The sequence below is a fragment of the Myotis nattereri genome (assembly GCF_964212035.1).
Source record: "Myotis nattereri genome assembly, chromosome: X".
NCBI classification, from domain to species: domain Eukaryota; kingdom Metazoa; phylum Chordata; class Mammalia; order Chiroptera; family Vespertilionidae; genus Myotis; species Myotis nattereri.
The window spans coordinates 8,463,438-8,483,216 of NC_138078.1; positions in this window are offsets into that span (position 1 = coordinate 8,463,438).

The window sequence follows — 19,779 nt, forward strand, 5'->3', positions numbered from 1 at the left end:
TGTTAGAATGCAGATTCTGATTCAGTAAGTCTGGGACAGAGTATGAAAAAATACAGTTCCAGCAAGCTCCCTGGTGATGTTGATGCTGCTGGTGCTCAGATCAGAGTTTGAGTAACAAAGGTCTAGGAAACATGCTACTATGGGAAAACAGAAGAAAATTGGCTGTCAAAATATATATATGAAAATGTGACCTCTGTGAAGTAGGTAATGAAAGGTGAAAGCACAAAAGTCTAGCATGAAAATGGAATACACCGAGAAGGCAAGGGCAGTGTAAGAGCTGGAAACAATTGAAAAGAATCCAAGGAAACTACAAACAACGGCAGAAGAAGTATCCACCAGAGCCAACAAAAGAGTGAAATCTACATTAGCAAACAAATACAAAGTGGATGAGACAAACTTAAAGAGTGCTCCAGAATAAAAGGGAAAACAAAAGGATGAAAATTATAGAAGAGAATATTAGCGCTATGGGAACAAAGATGCAAGCTTCTGAAAATAGGCATAGCAGGAGGGGAGCCAGGACAAGTGGGGCAAATAGTAAACTTGAAGATGCGGTAGAATGAAATATTCCTGCACTAACAATATTAAGACATAACATTGATTCTGAATAATTAATGGCAAGACATTCCCTGTGGCAGATTCTGTTGGTGCCCTGCCCAGTTTTACCTCCACCCACTTCGAAGTCCACTTGCAGCTATAGTGGATGGTTCCTGGACCCTTGGCAGCTCCATACCTCAAGCACTCATGTCCCTCTGCTACTGAGGGAGCTTTTATTCTGCTTGTGCATGAGGCAGCCCAGACTCAATACCCCCAGATTAAATCAAAGAGGGACAGGAGTCAGTGCCTAAATACCCCAGATTCCCCTTTGCAGGGGTGTTCTACATGGTCTGAGGTTTATTCTACATTGTCTTTCAATATCCTCAGCAGGATTGAGCCCCAGTTGCCCACCGTTGTAATGCACACATTAACTCACCCTTTATAAGCTTTTCTCTTTTCCTTGCCTTACTTCCCCACTCCCTCATTTGTATAGTCTGGGATCACCTCCCATTTATTTTTATTTTTATTTTAAATATATTTTTATTGATTTCAGAGAGGAAGGGAGAGGGAGAGAGAGAGAGAAACATCAATGATGAGAGAGAATCATTGTTCAGCTGCCTCCTGCATGCCCCCTACTGGGATCAAGTCCACAACCCGGCAAGTGCCCTGACCTGGAAGCTAACCGTGACCTCCTGGTTCATAGGTCGATGCTCAACCATTGAACTATGCTGGCTGGGCTCACCTCCCATTTAAATGATCCATACCCAAGACCTTGTCTCAGCATATGCTTTTGGGGAAATGCAAGCTAAAATGCGTCCCAAATATGTCAGAGGAAAATCCCTATATTAAAAAAAAAAAGTATTCCACTTTTAATAGTGAGTTATTTAATCAAGTATTAAGTGAGCCATATGTTTTAAATTCAAAAGCTGGGAGGCCCTGATATGGGCAACAGATAAGCCTGCCCATACTCATCCTTTCCACCACTACCCCCTCTTTTGGGCTCCATTGTATAAGGCTTATAATACCCAGTATGCTCTATGGCAGCAATTTTCAACTGGTGTGCTGCAAGAATTTTTGAAACATGCAATACCTGACTGACCTCTTTTCCCTTAAATTGTCAAATAAAAAAATTACAACTGCCAACACAATAAAAGCCATCCAGTGTGAATGAATTAAAATTATACCTATTTTTTTGTCAGATTGACAGAAAATATATTTTTTGGTGTGCTGCAGAATTTTAGTAATTAGTTTATGTGTGCCATGAGAGGAAAAATGTTGAAAATTCCTGCTCTATGGCATGAATTCTATTCCTTGTCTTCCCCTCTTACTTATAAACTTGTCACAAACAAGAACTATGTCTTATTAGCTTTATATCCCAAGCACCTAGCACAGTAGCTTGCACCTAGAAGGCTCTTGATAATTTTGTTAAATAGTTGTTCAATGGACAGAAACTAAGATGGCGGCATAGATAAACACCGGGAAATAGTCGCTTCCCACAACATTTGAAAAATATCCCAACGGAGCAAACATCGTCCAGAACAACAGGAAGGCTGGCTGAGTGTAATTTCTACAACTAGAAGAAAAGAAAAGCACGCTGAGAGCCAGAGGAGCTGCGGAGGCTGAGTGCAGAGGTACGGCGGCGGCTCACACTCGCGGAAAGGGGGTGGCACCTGAGGACTCGGCTGTCTTTTTGAATCACAAGCTCCCGACTGCTCTGATCTCCGGTTCCGGGAAGTCTCTGGGGACCCAGGACACATACGGGTAGAGGCTGCTCTCTCAGGCGGCAGCGGGCGAACTTGAGGGCGGATTTCCCTCAGAGGTGCTTGCAGCCGTTACCGGGACACTGAGACGCGCGACTCCGGGCGCGGAGAATCAGCCATTGCTTCTTTCTCCTGCCTTTGACTACCTGAGACCCCGCCCCACCCAGGCTGCGGCAGAGGCTTTTGCATGTGAATGCCCCGGCCCTTTGCAACCTGATAATTACCTAACTGCAGCCGGGCCAGCCAGACCCGGAACTTCCAAGAGAAGGCCCAAGGCCCCGCAGCGGCTTGCATTGCTTCACAGCTGAGCCTCTTCGTGGCCCGGCTGTGAGGCCTCAGGCAGGGGCTGAATTAGCACCTCCTTAGATCCAGGAGCCACTGTACCCAGTGGTCAGAGGGGGACCATTCTCCCACTTCAGACACAGCTGCTTCCCACAGCCAATTGGCCTGGAGGTCAATTCCTCCCAGTGATCCTACATCAACCAAGGCACCAAGAGTGCACCAAGAGTGTCCACCCCAGGTAACTGGGGAGGCTGAGCTACTGGGCCCTACAGGACACCTGGCGCGCAGGGACACTCTATCAACACAGGGAAGCAGCCAAAATGCGGAGACAGAGAAACAGGTCACAATTGTCAGAAACGGAGGAGGACAGACGACTGGATATAGAGTTCAAGGCCACGTTTATAAGGTTTGTCAAGAATTTTATGGAAACCGCCGATAAATTTAATGAATCCCTCAAGGAGTATAGTGAGACCATGGAGGACATGAAAAAGGACCAACTAGAAATTAAGCATACACTGACTGAAATAAAGAATATTTTACAGAGATCCAACAGCAGACAAGAGGATCCCAAGAATCAAGTCAAAGATTTGAAATACAAAGAAACAAAAAATACCCAACCGAAAAAGAAAAAAGAAAAGAGATTCAAAAAGTATGAAGATAGTGTAAGGAACCTCTGGGACAACTTCAAGCGTACCAACATCAGAATTATAGGGGTACCAGAAGGAGAGAGAGGGCAAGATATTGAAAACCTTTTTGAAGAAATAATGACAGAAAACTTCCCCCACCTGGTGAAAGAAATGGACCTACAAGTCCAAGAAGCGCAGAGAACCCCAAACAAAAGGAATCCAAAGAGGACCACACCAAGACACATCATAATTAAAATGCCAAGAGCAAAAGATAAGGAGAGAATCTTAAAAGCAGCAAGAGAAAGACAGTCAGTTACCTACAAGGGAGTACCCATCCGACTGTCACCTGATTTCTCAACAGAAACCATGCAGGCCAGAAGAGAGTGGCAAGAAATATTCAAAGTGATGAATACCAAGAACCTACAACCAAGATTACTTTATCCAGCAAAGTTATCATTCAGAATTGAAGGTCAGATAAAGAGCTTCACAGATAAGGAAAAGCTAAAGGAGTTCATCACCACCAAACCAGCATTATATGAAATGCTGAAAGGTATTCTTTAAGAAGAGGAAGAAGAAAAAGGAACTCTTACCATTTGCCACAGCATCGATGGAACTGGAGAGCGGATAAATACCACAAGATCTCACTTATTTGTGGAATATAATGAACAACATAAACTGATGAACAAGGACTGATCCAGAGACGGAGAGGCTTTGATTGGACTGTCGGGCCTTGGAGGGAAGGTAGGGGAGGGTGGGGGCAAGGGGGAAGGATCAACCAAAGGACTTATATGCAAGCATATAGGACTAACCAATGGACACGGACAACGGGGGGTGAGGGGATGAGCGGGGGGGGGGGGGGGTAGAGGGTACACATATGTAATATCTTAATCAATAAAAAAAAAAATAGTTGTTCAATGAATCAATGGGTCCTAGTACTGGCTCTGACACAGACTAGATGTGTGACCTTGGATAACCCACTTAACCAAACTGAGCCATAGTTACTTCCATCTGTAATATTCAAGAACTCAACTCCATATTCTCTGAGATCAAATTATTATATTAATCCAGATAAGCAAAATTTCTTCCCACTCACCAATCTCTTAAGCCTGATTAATGTAGCATAAACCTGGCCACATTATTAAAGAAGCAGCCAAATCTTTGTAGACCACATTAATCTACCTATGGTATCTCCTAAAATCCTATCATTTGACAGTCTCTTTTGGGGCTTAAGTAAAATTATAATGGTGAGTACTGATGTATTGTCATTGCTCAAGGCATTGCCAGTGATGGCAAACCTATGACACGCGTGTCAGAGGTGACACGCGAACTCATTTTTTTGGTTGAGTTTTCTTTGTTAAATGGCATTTAAATATATAAAATAAATATCAAAAATATAAGTCTTTGTTTTACTATGGTTGCAAATATCAAAAAATTTCTGTGTTACACGGCACCAGAGTTAAGTTAGGGTTTTTCAAAATGCTGACACGCCGAGCTCAAAAGGTTCACCATCACTGGTCTAGACTTATGTTGTTCAATATGGCAGCCACTAGTCCTATGTGGCTATTGGATGCTTGAAATGTGTCTAGTCCAAAAAAAAGATGTGAAGTGAATGTAAGACACACCCCAGATCCCAAAAGTTTAATACCAAAAAATGTAAAATATCTCAACAATTGTGTTATATTGATTACATGTTGAAATGATCATATTTTGAATATTTTGGGCTAAATAAACTATATTAAAATTAACTTTACCCATTTCTTTTTCGTTTTTAATGTAGCTATGAGAACATTTAGTGTGAAGAACATTTAGTGATTCATTCTACTTCTATTGGGCAGTGCTGGTCTAAAAGCTCTGAGGGATAAAAAGATGAGTGTCTTGGTCTCTGACCTTTAAGATTATTTTAATGTAGTGGAGAATGAAGTGGAGAGAATAGATCCAAAAGTAATTAATAGAAGGCAACGCAGCTAGTATTAGACCAAAGAGTGGAGGGACAAAGTGCTACTCCAGTGAAGGGGAGGGAAGCATTCATTAACTGGGTTTTATTTGGGGGTTTGTGTTTGGGTGGGAGCAGGTTTCCTACACAGGAAATCATCCTGCTGTTTTGTCATCATTTTTGTTACAGAGATTTGCTTATCATAACAGGCTTTTGCGAACATTTGCAGAGGAACTAGAGAAAACCAACCCAAACCTGGTCTCAAAGACATTATTGTCCACAAAATGCTCTGCGAACAAGAAAACACCTTGTCTTTATTTCCTATCTGTAGTGTTAAAAAATCTATCAGGGGATGGGATGTTATACATTCCCCTAAGTAAAACATTATGGCTTGACTTTCCCTATACTCTTCTAAAAGGACAAACTGTTGCTCACAATGCAGTCTCTTGAATTGGCTAAATGGTCTTTCAAATAAACATTTTGAGAACTAGGTCTCCCAGGTGCTTGTAAATTCTTCCAGTCCCTTCATGAATGTATCAGTGTGACTTCATGACAACTATATGGAAAATAAAAAGTGTGATGTGTGACAGAGTCAGCTGGGGTGAGTTGAATAGACATCCACTGTTATTCCAGTTTCACGGTGATTTTGTGCAATAGCAAGCAAGACCTGAAGGCAACAGAATTCTACCTTTAATAATCCAATATCTATTCCCCCATTTTCCTAACAGAATTCTGCTTTTGCTAGAAGAGGCAATATGCCCAGCTAAAAATTATATTTCCCAGTCTCTCTTGCTGATGGGTCACCAGATGACTCAGTTCAGGCCAATGAAGTGTATGTAGGTGGAAGTTATTTCTGTCTCTCTCTCTAAAAATCAATCAAAAACTTTTTTTAAAGTTTAAAAAAAAAAGAGCAGCTAAGGACAGTGCATCAATTATCTATTACTGGCTAACAAACCACCCCAAAACTTATTAACTTAAAACAACAACCACTCTTACTCATGAGTCTATATGTCAGCAATGGTTGGGCTCAGCTGAATGGCTTTTCTGTTGCTTTGGCCTGGGGTCACTCATGTGGATGCAGTCCTCCATGGGCGCAAATGGTGCTAGATTGTCTAGACCAGGGGTGGGCAAACTTTTTGACTCGAGGGCCACAATGTGTTCTTAAACTGGATCGGAGGGCCGGAACAAAAGCATGGATGGAGTGTTTGTGTGAACTAATATAAATTCAAAGTAAACATCATTACATAAAAGGGTACGGTCTTTTATTTCAATAGTTTTATTCATTTTAAATGTGCCGGATGCGGCCCGCAGGCCGTAGTTTGCCCACGGCTGGTCTAGACAGTGGTTATCAAACATTTCTGTCTTGATATCCCTTTACACACTTAAAATTTGTTGAGGACCAGAAGAGCTTTTATTTAACTGAGTTATCTATTGGTATTTATTGATATTTACCATATTAGAAAGTAGAAATTTTTTAAAAAAACAGAATATAGCCCTAGCTGGTTTGGCTCAGTAGATAGAGTGTTGGCCTGCTAACTGAAGGGTCCCGGGTTCAATACTGGTCAAAGGCACATGCCCGGGTTGCAGGCTCGATCCCCAGAAGGGAGCGTGCAGGAGGCAGCCAGTCAATGATTCTCTCTCATCATTGATGTTTCTCTCTCCCCCTCTCTCTTCCTCTCTGAAATAAATTAAAAAATATTTCAATAAAATAAAATAAAAACCAGGATACATAAGCACACATTTTCTATGAACCAACAGAGCAATGATGTCATCAAACTTCATGTAGCCTTTGAAAAACTCTAATGTACACTTGGGGAAAAATGAGCAAAGAAGGCACATGTCTTAGTATTATTATGAAAATAGTTGTGACCTCAGCGACCCCCAGAAAGGGCCTCAAACTGCTAGCCTAAGATGGTCTCACTCACATGTCTGACAATTGGTACTGGCTGACACCTGGTCCTCTCTCTCATTATGTGGCTCTCATCCACAAGGAAGCTAGCCTGGCCATGGTGATCTGAGGGCAGGAAAGAGAGTGAAAGAGAAAGCTATAAAGTGCCTTGACACCTTTATTAGAAATCCTACAAGGATGCTTCCACTACTTGATATTGGTCAAAGCAAGTCTGGTGATGGGAAAAGTGCAAATATATGGCTTTTTTGCAAACAGTCTCCCTCGGACAGCTAACCCCTTGCAGTCTCCCTCGGACAGCTAACCCCTGGGTGGTGGTGGCGGGCCAAGTATTTGATGCTGCTGACCCAGCTAGTCAAATGGTGAGCCATCTAGTCCCGCATCTCACTCCCTTATTAGCCTGAGAAATACACAAATGAGACAGGTCTCCAGTTAGTGGTGCTGGTGGGAACACAAGAAAATTAAGGTTAAGATAGGTGAAATTTGTGTGGGAAATAGAAGCTGGCCAATAATCCTTCTGTAGACCATGTGGAGAGTAATGTGAATGCTCTTTTTATAGTGCTCTTGCCATTTATGGTAAGGAGTAAATCTCAACCATTTATTTATTTTATTGTTTGGCAAAGATTTTTTTTTTTTTTACTTTGCAATTAATTCTTCCGTAGCAGTGAGTTCACAAAAAGTACATGTTTACTAAAAAATTAAGTACTACCCAGCCGGTGTTGCTCAGTGGTTGAGCACCAACCTATGAACCAGGAGGTCATGGTTCAATTCCTGGTCAGGGCACATGCCTGGGTTGCCAGCCTGATCCCCAGTGGGGAGCATGCAGGAGGCAGCTGATCAATGATTCTTTCTCATCGTTGTTTCTCTCTCTCTCTCTCCCTCTCTGAAATCAATTAAAAATATATTTAAAAAACAAAAACAAAGAATGGCATCCCCTTTGTTACAAAAAAAAAAAATAAGTACTGAATTTTCTTTCCTCAAGAAAGGTATTGATGATTGTAAAATTTGTACAAAATATTTATTAGCATTTACCACCTACAATGAGGACCCTGAAAACCAGAAGTCCAACCTACTAAAAGCATCGTTATCTGCTTCAAAATGTGTTATTTTAAAAAGTCTGTAACTAAAGAAAATAATTTAACACAAGCATCCGCTCAAGGTATGAAGACGTAGCACTGTATGCAGCAAAGCTATTCATTCTGACCAAATGTCTACTCTTTATTTTGATTTTCCATTCCAAATGTTCTGGTGCACATAACATTGCAGCTAATGTGATGGGTCAATTAGCAGAACAGAACTTTACAGTTAAATGATGCCAAGTTTATATCAATGATTTCAGATGTTTCAAATGGAAAATCAGTTAATACCAATTATGATTTCATTGTTCCATCTATTTCATGAAATCAAAGTAAAGCTGAAAATGAAACATCTGATATGAATGCTATTACAAATTCAGTTATAAAGTTTAATATGTCAGATTAAGGTACTTGTTTTTATATGAAACATGCACTTTTTTATTTCATGGAGGACAGTGATGTGGTACAAATAATGACATTATCTCATTAAGAAACCTATGGAGAAGATAAGTTCTTGGAATTGGTTTGCCACATACATTATTCATGATTGTGCTGAAACAAGCAGGAGTATTCCACTAACCAAAATAGAAGCTGTCGCTGTCAAAACTTCAAATATGTTTCTATATATACACAGAGTAATTGAACTACAAAAATTTTGTGACAATGTTGAACACAAAAATAAGCATAATAATCATCACGGCAATACATTCTTTCTGTGCTACCCTCATCCATCAGATTTTAGAGAAATGTTTGAGCTTTTGAGTCTTCCAATGGTATAAGATATTTGTGAGTGTGAAAAAAGTTCTCTAAATTTTGGTTGCATTTTTCCAAAATTCTATTGAAAATCGTTAGTCAAAGTATTCCACAAATGGAGAATCAAAATATTTAAGTTTTTAACAAATTGAAAAGTGATTAAAATAAAGCCTGCAGACAGAAGTCATTAATACATATATATACAAATGCTAGAGGGAAACCAGAGAGAGAGAGAGAGAGAGAGAGAGAGAGAGAGAGAGAACCTCAGATCGTGTACATTACTTAATTTTGAGATTATATTATTGTGTTTGGGATCGCTTGCTGTGGTAAGACCCTTTGGATGGCACTCCTATTATTAATTGGATAAATCCATATATTCTTCAGTAAATGCATTCAAATTGATAAAGCTTATGATGTTGCAGCATCTAAATTCGGTGACATTGCAAAAGAATCATAAAAAAATAGACAATTTTTAAGATAAGTTTTGTCTTATAGAATATTTGTTGAAAATACCTAGAGGTGCCCAGCCAGTGTGGCTCAATGGTTGAGCATCAATCTATGAACCAAAAGGTCAGGATTCGATTCTTGGTTGGGGCACATGCCTGGGTTGCAGGCTCAGTCTTCAGTGTTGGGCGTGCAGGAGGCAACTGATCAGTGACTCTCTCTCATCATTGATGTTTCTATCTCTTTCTCTCCCTTTCCATTCCTCACTGAAAATTAATTTAAAAATTTTAAAAAAAGAAGTAAGAAAACGAAAATATCTGGAGGCAAAATGATAGCACCTGTCAAAAATTACTTGCATTTAAATATGTATACATTTCAATATTCACAAAAATAGAGATGAGAATTTGCCTATTTAGCAGAATTTGCTTAGAATCTATAGAGTAAATTCGCAATTAAAAATATTATGGTCTACGCCAAACCGGTTTGGCTCTGTGGATAGAGCGTCGGCCTGCGGACTGAAAGGTCCCAGGTTCGATTCCGGTCAAGGGCATGTACCTTGGTTGCAGGCACATCCCCAGTAGGAGGTGTGCAGGAGGCAGCTGGTCAATGTTTCTCTCTCATCGAAGTTTCTAGCTCTCTATCCCTCTCCCTTCCTCTCTGTAAAAAATCAATAAAATATATTTTAAAAAAATATTATGGTCTAAAGATTGAGTTGATTGATGTGCCAACAATCTCAAGTTATCAACCACATAAATGCAAACTTAAAAAAAATTATAGCCAATTTTATGAAAAAATAAAAAACAATAAAATCATGTTAAAATACATTTTAGATAAGCATCAGTGGCACAGTCTTAGAGAAGAGTTATAGCTAAGAAACTAATAAAAATGTGTAAATTATAAATATTGAATCATTATGTTGTGCACCTGAAACTAATATGTTATATGTCAACTATACCTCAATTTTAAAATGTGTAAATATATGCAAGAATGATTGCTGTGTCTGTTATTTCTAATGTCAAAATTATCAATATACAAATGTTTTCATTTTGTATTAATATATACACATATACATTACTTTTATTTTTGAAAGATTTTATGTCTAAGAAAACTATTTTTGGATCCCTCAGTATAACAAAACCAAATCGTTGGTCAATAAATAAACATTTTATTTATTTTAGACCTTCCTCCCTTCCTGATTTGGACTACAAGTTACATGGTTAAACCAGTTACAATTGTATGATTCATGTTCCCACAGAGCTTTCTAATATAACTAGAGGCCTGGTGCACAAAATTTGTGCACTTGGGGGGTGGGGGGAGGCAGTGGTCAGCCCAGCCTGCGCCCTCTTGCAGTCTGGGAGTCCTTAGGGGAAGTCTGATTGATGGCTTAGGCCAGTGATGGCGAACCTATGACACGCGTGTTAGAGGTGACACACGGTCTCATTTTTTTTGGTTGATTTTTCTTTGTTAAATGGCATTTAAATATATAAAATAAATATCAAAAATATAAATCTTTGTTTTGCTATGGTTGCAAATATCAAAAAATTTCTGTATGTGACACGGCACCAGAGTTAAGTTAGGGTTTTTCAAAATGCTGACACGTCGAGCTCAAAAGGTTCGCCATCGCTGGCTTAGGCCCACAGTCGGACATCCTTAGTGCTGTTGCGGAGGTGGGAGAGTCTCCCACCACTGCTGCTGCACTCACCAGTCGTGAGCCCAGCTCAGGGCTTCTGGCTGAACGGTGCTTCTCCTGTGGGGGTGCACTGACCACCAGGGGGCAGCTCCTGCATTGAACATCTGCCCCCTGGTGGTCAGTGTGCATCATAGCGACCAGTCGTTTCGCTGTTCAATGTGCATATTAGCCTTTTATTATATAGAAGAATTGTATTAAAATAAGAGAAGCTTTGATGCTATCATAAGAGGGCGGAAGAAATGCTCAATTTTCACTCAACACAAAACATCTTATTTTTTCTCTTCTTTGTTGCTCAATAGCTGCAGGGTGCAAGTTTTGATGTTACATCATTCTGTTAATTATATTTCTCACTCCTTCTCACTATGCTGCATTTTTATGATACTCAAGGAAGGATTTCTCATTCTGGAGTGCCCAAGGGCTCTTCTTGTAATGGTAGCTAAGGATATTTGATCTAGGCTAGCACAGTGCCTCTTTCCAGAGTGCTCATACCCAGCAAGACCTCTCCAACTTTATTTGGATCAAATCCTGAACCAGAAAATCCAGTTAGAGAAAGCCAATAGCTATTCCCTTAGATGTCTTCTTTCTTTCTCTTTCCTTTCCCCACACCCCCAACTTTAATAAGTTACTACAATAAGGTAAAAAAAAAAAAAAAAAAAAAAGGCAATAAAACCTCTTGCTTGAAGTATAAATAAGGAAGTATTCTTCATTAAAGGTGTTTTAGCTGAATTTTTTTAAGAATCAGATCTTACTAAGGCCCCACTTCAATTATTTCCCAGCGTGTGGGCAACTGCTGCATAATATTTTGAAATATTTTGAAAATAGACTGGCCTAAATCACTACAGTGGGAGAGGTCAAGCATGCTTTCATACCTTTGTTGTTTCTATTTTTACAATTGTAATGATCACTTATGTGTTTCTGTTGCTTTTGTTCCAGAGTGTTTTCAGTCTCCATCCTATATGTTATTTATGATAATGCTAGTTGCCCTGGAATTGCAATGGTTTAAACAATCAAAGCTGATCAAATAAAGTCCAGTCAGCTAGAGGTTAGGGATGTGGGTTGGGTATCTGCTCCATAGAGTCTCTCGGGGGTTCAGGCTGACAAAGACTTTGCCACCTTAGAGTGGAGGATCCCATGGGAAGTCATAATGCATCAAGCCTGAAAGTGACCCGCATAGTTTCCACCTACATTCCACTGGCCAGCCCTCAGTCACACCTAACGGTACCTAACTGCAATCTGGGAAACCTAGTCCGGCTGTGTGTCTAGGCAGAAAGTAAACAAGTGTGGTGAATGGCTCACTAGTCTCTGCTACAATTAATTAGACACAGTCAATGTAGTCATTAGAACCTCAAAACAGGCTGAATGAAAGCTTTTGGAGGAATAAATCTTAAATACAAGCTCAATGCCAAATGCACATTGTGAATGCTTGTTAAATGCTGCAAATTGCCTTCAGTTACCAGAGAAAATGTTAATTCGTTTTAAGAAGTAGTAACATGTTTAGGGACTGAAGAAGTTTGTCTCTGAAGAGAGTGTGAAATTCAAATTAATTATCCTTTATCTTGCTACTTTTGAGTATTTGACTGCCCACACACTTTGACTGCCCATTTGAAAACAATTAGCAAACTTATGGCCCTATGCCTCAAAGGCCTCAGCCTTACTGAACTTCTGAAACAAATTTTACACATAATTACATAGTGCCTAAATAGGATGCTCTTTACAATTGCTTGTGGACAACTTCATAGCAAAATGGAGTTCTCTGCCATAAGTTTGAAACTGCTTGCTGCTGCAATGATAATTTCACAAAATCTCTTTGTATTTTGCAAATGACTTGCAATCATTGCAATCATAGCTATTCCTTTACCATCTTTGACAGAATTTTCATTCTCATTTTACAAGTGAGACAGCAAATAGAGTCCAATGGTTCTCATTGTTATCCAGTCCTCAACTGAGCTCCCTCTCCTATATCTATATCTATAGCTACAATTATATTTATACTAGAGACCCGATGCATGAAATTCATGCAAGGGGCTTGGCCTTCGCAGCCGCGGCAGCTTGCCTCGGCCCTGGCAGACCCGGCTTCGTCCAGAAGATCATCTGGTCTAATTAGCATATTATGCTTTTATGATTATAGATATTTGTATCTGTAGTTTCATCATCCTTATTACTGTATGTGTAAACATGCATTAATATATCCTAAGTAGCCAAAACCAGTTTGGCTCAGTGGATAGAGCGTCGCCCTGCGGACTGAAGGGTCCCGGGTTCGATTCCGGTCAAGGGCATGTGCCTGGGTTGCGGGCACATCCCCAGTGGGAGATGTGCAGGAGGCAGCTGATCGATGTTTCTCTCTCATCGATATTTCTGGCTCTCTATCTCTCTCCTTTCCTCTCTGTGAAAAATCAATAAAATATATTTTTTTAAAAAAAATATATATCTTAAGTAATAAAAAAAAATTGACTGCATTTGTTTTCATGAGTTTCTGTCCTAATAAATGATAATCATATTGTTAGTGCTTATTTCCAAAATTGTCTTCATAAAAACACTTTTAAAAAAAACATTTGAATGATGGCAGAGGAAAATTATATAATCCAAACTCTTCTTTTTAAAATCTTTCATTTAAGTATAATTGGTATGCAATATTATATTGGTTATATGAGTTTCGGTGTCAAATCACAATATAGTGATTTGACATTTTTATAGCTTACAATGTGATCACCCCAAACTCTTCTTTAAAATTATTTCTTTTTAGCCAAGTTCATTTTACCTATGTGTGAGCTCATTTGTTTCATTTCTCTGTTCATTCATTAAGTCAACCATTCACAAATATGATTGATCTCATTCTTTTAGTTAAATTAAAAATAGCTACAAATGCTGGGGTTCTTTGCAGGGGTCACATTTTGAGAAACAAGATTAGGGTTCAAGCTCCATGGACACAAAACTATAAGCAGGAAGAGCTTGTGACTCTAAGTTGTAGTCATGTGTTATATTTGTACGTGCTGAAGAGATATTCAATTCACCAATTCATTTTTTTCCAGCTTTATTGAGGTATAACTGATAAAATTGTAACATACTTATTCATTTTTGCATCTGTTCTTCAGTTACCTACTGAGCAGATACCATGTGCTGGACACTGTCTTATGTGCTGAGGATCCCAAAGTCTCTCCCCTCATGGAATTTCCATTCCAGTGGGGAAGACACTCAATAAGCAGATAGATGGATGGATGGATGGATGGATATAGATGTACATATAAGACAATATATTTGTTATATTTTATGTGTATTACATAATATTTTTCATTGTAACGTCTACATAATATAATAGCACAGGAACCTTATTTTCTTTAATCAAAATCTTTTATTTTGATTTTTTTCCTCTGACTCAGACTGGCCACACCTAGTACCTGACTCACCCACCTCCCTCTCCCTTGCTAAATCATTAGGCCATCAGGACAGTGAGGTTCTGGTCAGCATCCAATAGTCTTAGAAACAAAGCCTCAAGTCTGTTGACTACAGAGACAGAATTTTGGTCAAACTAGAGATAACACCTAGGCCTCAATTGTGTTTCAGCTCCAGGCCCAGAAAAGTGGGAAAACCAGATGAAGCAACGCCATGGCTGACCTCAGGACCAGATGCACTGATTAGCTACGGCCTGCCCCAGCACTGACCAATCAGTAGAGACCACAAATGTACCACTACCCTAACTCTATTAGTCACCATGATTAATGATTTTTTCCCCTATATAATCCATCCCTTGGAAGCCATCAGAAAGTCAGGTCTTTGAGCATTAGCTACCTATGACGCCAGGGATGGTGCCATCTCCTTAATAAATCCTTACTTTCTTGGCTGCAAACTCCTGCTGGTGTCTTATTGGGCTATGATGCATCCAAGCAAGCAGATGCCTTCAGTCCAGTAATAATAACAATGATATATATTATATCACTGGCAAAGCCAATTTTGTGGCTTTTCCTGCCTACACAACAGCACTATGTAAATATTCTACCTCTGCCCTTGGAACATTCAGCACTTTGGGAAAATTCCCGCTGTTGGTGAACAAAAGGGCTCCAGAATAGTAAAATGTAACAGAAGTGAAGTTCATTAATAATTGGAATACAAATACAGGTGCTGCGTTTTGCCATTTGTTATTACATTATTTTAGAATTGCACCCCTCCTCTTTACCAACCCAAAACAAAACTCCAAGTTTTTACTGTTATTTATTTTCTTCGCCTCCAATGAACACAAATTTGTAGAATTCTAACGTGCTTGAGAGATCAGCTTCAGTCACCACATTATTTTACAAATAAGGGGAGCTGGGCTCAGGAAGATGGAGCAATTTGCCCAAGATCACAGAAGTAGTTGGGGGAAGGGCTGGGTCTGGATTCCAGTTCTGGTCTTCTATCTCCAGGAGAGCACAACAGTGGGTAGCAATCTATTTTGTCATAGTAATGAGAAAATACTGGCAGACTCAGCTAAATAAAGTGTGACTTAGGGGTTATAAACTAGAAAATTGAACGCCTGTTTGCAACTTTCTTTCTCTCCATGCTTTTCTTTTGAGGAAAAAGTTAGATTTCCTTCGCAACGTTGAATGACTTTGTGACATAGTCAGGAAATGGAATCTGAGCTGAAAATTGGGAAAACAATACCCCTGAGAAAAAGAAATTAAAATCAATATAGTCCTTCCAAACACAGGCCAGCTGATGTTTTTTCTAAACTGCCTTCTTAATGATTGAAACATTCAACAATTTACAAATTAGGTAAGACAAAGTAAACAATTTTTTAAACAAATAAAATAAAAAGAATTTATAAGTTAAATAAAAGGAAGTAAACAAATTTCTAAGCCACACATGAAAAAACTTTATTAAAGATAAAAAGGTACAAATTAAAATATCAGAGTACCTTTTTTTTATTTGTAAATGTACTAGGAGTGTTTCTAAGGATAATACTCAGTGCTTATGAGAGGGTTGATAAGACGGGAACACTGGCTAATAGATGTGTATATTTACTAGTATATAACCATCCTAGAAGGCAATTTTTCAGAAAAATATACCAGAAGCCCTGAAATGTCCATGCCCTTTGACTCAGAAATGCACTTTTAGAATTGGTTCTAAGGCCCGGCCAGCATGGCTCAGTGGTTGAGCATCGACCTATGAACCAGGAGGTCATGGTTCAATTCCTGGTCAGGACATATGCCCGGGTTGCAGGCTCAGTCCCTAATGTGGAGCATGCAGAAGGCAGCTGATCAATGATTCTCATCATTTATGTTTCCATATCTCTACCTTCTCCCTTCCTCTCTGAAATATATATATATATAATTGGTGCTAAGGAGATAGAGATTTCATCATTATTGTGCTATTCATGATGGTAAAATATATATATATAATTAGACTAAACAGCCAACAGAAAAAACCATGAGTGAAGAAAGTATGGTACACCAATCACATGGATGTTTCAATGATTATTAATGATATAGGAGAAAGTGCTCACAATATGAAGTTATATCAGAGATTCTCAACTGGGGATAATTCTGCCCACCAAAAGACATTTGGCAATGTCTGGAGACATTTTTGGTTGTCACAACTGGGGGGAGGGGTGCTACTGGCATTTAGGGGGTAGAAGCCAGGGAGGCTGCTGAATACCCTACACTACACAGGCAACCCTCTACCCAACAATAAAGCATTTTCCTGCCCAAATGTCAACAATATCACAGTTAAGAAACTGAGTCTGATGAATAAAACATTGCACAATATTATGAATGTTGATCAATCTCAAGTTTTAAGAGGAAAAAAACAGAATATCACTTGGTGATAAAACTATGAACAATGTTTTTCTTCTTTATACTTTGTTTTCCTAAATATTCTACCTTGAACATGCATTACTCATATAGTCAATTAAAAGATTTTAAAATAATCTTTCAAAAGTTTTCTGCAGCCTCTTGAATCAAATCAAACTCAACATCTCCACCATCAGAATTACAAATAATTTGGCCCTGCCTGACCTATGGAAGGAAACCTTATTCCTCCCTAATTTTCATCAAGAACTCTCCACTTTAGCCCTGGCCAGTGTTGCTCAATGGTTAGAGTGTCAGCCCCTCCCACTCTCTCTGAAAATCAATGGAAAAAAATATCCTCAGATGAGGATTAAAAAAAAAAAAAAAAAAAAAAAAGAACTTTCCACTTTAATTAGACAAATTTCTCTGGAGTCTCTGAACATCTCTGCTTATTTGCTCATCTCCTTGATTATCTGTGACACAAGATAATTGCCCATCTCACAGGATTGTTGAGAGGATCAAATGAGATAAAATGTGCAGAAGCATTTTATAATTGTCAAGTCCACGTGCCTGGGTAATATAGCCCAGCCAAGCTGACACATAAAACTAATCATGACAGTGTCTAATGCAGACCCGTTGACGTGGTTCATTTAGATCAGCTTCCCTCATGAGCATGTAGCAGAGTAGAAGAGGCTTGAGGGTGGACCTAGAAGAGCAAAGGGTAGACAGAAGCTATCCAGTGTTCCCTGGTAAAATAAATTTGATTAACACTGAGTTAAAGTTAATCCAATTTTTATTTTTTGTATTGAAGAGGAGAAGCATTCTGAAAAGGAGAGGTGGGATATTCAGAGGTTCATGGGTTAATAGGTAGGTATAAATGTGCACTATAGGTGGGGAGTGTAGGTGGGTTTATGTAGTTGGAGTAGGATATCCAAGTGTAGTGGGGAGGGCAAGGGGGGCATTAAGTGGAGGAGCTTACAGACTGAGGACTTTAGAATATATAATGAGGGTTAATTTTATTCAAGAGGTGATTGATAGTTATTCTGGGCTTCATAGAATGGGAGTGGCCTAATCCAAATAAAAGCTGAAAAAAGTATTCATGCTGCTATGTGTAGGATGCATTGGAATAAAGTCAAGAAACTAAAAATCCAGAAAGGAGGCAAGAGATGCACTGTGGATCTAAAATAGCCATTGAGCCTGGCCAGTGTGGCTCAGAGGTTGAGCATCGACCTATGAACCAGTTTGATTCCCGGTCAGAACACACGCCCGGGTTGCTGGCTCTATCCCCATTGTGGGGCATGCAGGAGGCAGCCAATCAATGATTCTCTCTCATCACTGATGTTTCTATCTCTCCCTCTCCCTTCTTCTCTGAAATCAATAAAAATATATAAAAATAAAAACTTGAAATGTGCATTGATTATTATGGGATTATGATGGAAATGAAAGGGAGCAGGAGAGTCAGGAAAGTTTCCAGGGGAAAAAATGCTTAGTGGCAGACTTGAAGTAGCACGTAAAAAAGGGAGATAATTCTACAATTGGAAAATAATTATGTGATTTCATCATAATTAAAGATCTAGGATACTCATGCAGTCCCTCCAACTCCAGTCAACAACCAGTTCTTTCATCCTAAACAAACATTGACAGATGCTTTCTTTATGTGAGAGGTCAAAATGACACAGCCCCATTCAATCAATTGTGCTACTGGAGAGCCACTTCTTATAATAATATAATTGGGAATGAAATTGCTGAAGCTTCTTAAGGAAATGGCTCAGAAAAGAATAAATTCATAATGGGAAATAATCAGTACAGTTGGAAAAATGCCATGGAAGGGTTGTGTTATTAAATGCAGTAAGAGCGTGTCTTTCATTACTGCAACTGGTGAGGAGCCTCACACTTCAGCAAGAAAAGAATCAGGACTCATGGAAGAAATACAATGTGTATTATTTTTTAATCCTCACCTGAGGATATTTTTCCATTGCTTTTTAGAGAGAGTGGAAGAGAGAGGGAAAAACAGGGAGAAATATCTATGCGAGAGAAACACATCAATTGGTTGCCTCCTGCATGAGACCTGACTAGGACCCAGGCTGGGGAGGGGCCTGCAACAGAGGTATGTGCCCTTGACCGGAATAGAACCCGGGATCCTTTAGTCTGTAGGCTGACGCTTTATCCACTGAGCCAAACTGGCTAGGACTACAATGTTTATTTTTTTCTACAAAGTATTGGTCCCCCATCCTGGCAACTGAGTCATTCATGAAAATACATAAAGTTGTATCCTGTTCGCTATCACATCCTCCAATGAGGACACAGGTAAAGCCTCAGTCTCTCCAACCACCCAACCTGCCACAGCGGGCAGGGAAGACTCTGGGAAGAAGGTTCTGACTCATATCATGGCCCAAAGGAATGGACATTGGTCTTGGAGTTGGATGGTACAGGCCCTGCTCTGCCACTTGGCTCTATCAAATCATTTCACTTTCTGAACCTATTTCCTTGCCTTTAGAATGGAGATCATTTATCTTAGAGTGATTAAAATAATGTAAATAAAAACATTTTATGGACTGAAAAATATAATCCAATCTATGGTATTATTATTCACTGGGGTCCTTTTGCTATAAGCAGTCACCCCAATCTCAATTGGCCCCAACTTGGGTAGAGAGGGGCATTTGGAGCTCTAGACTTGGGTGACTGAGAGCCACAACAAGGTGCCACCCACAAACAGATTCCTTAGGGTCCCCAATGAATCAGAAAAGTACCTATGGCCCAGAACTTGGTCTCCTCCCTTATTCCTAAATGGTAGCCATGGAAATCCCTAGTCATACTGTCAAGAATTCGATCAGCCATTTTGACTACAATAGAGACAGAAAATTTGGCTTTAATATAGTTAGAATTAAATACTTCCATTAATTGCTTTTACAGTATTTTTCTGTCATTTAATAAAGAAGAAAGCAAACAGCAGCAATTTCCCCAAAGGGTCAGTAGACATGAAGATATGTGTAATTTCCCCTCTCTCAGAATGGCT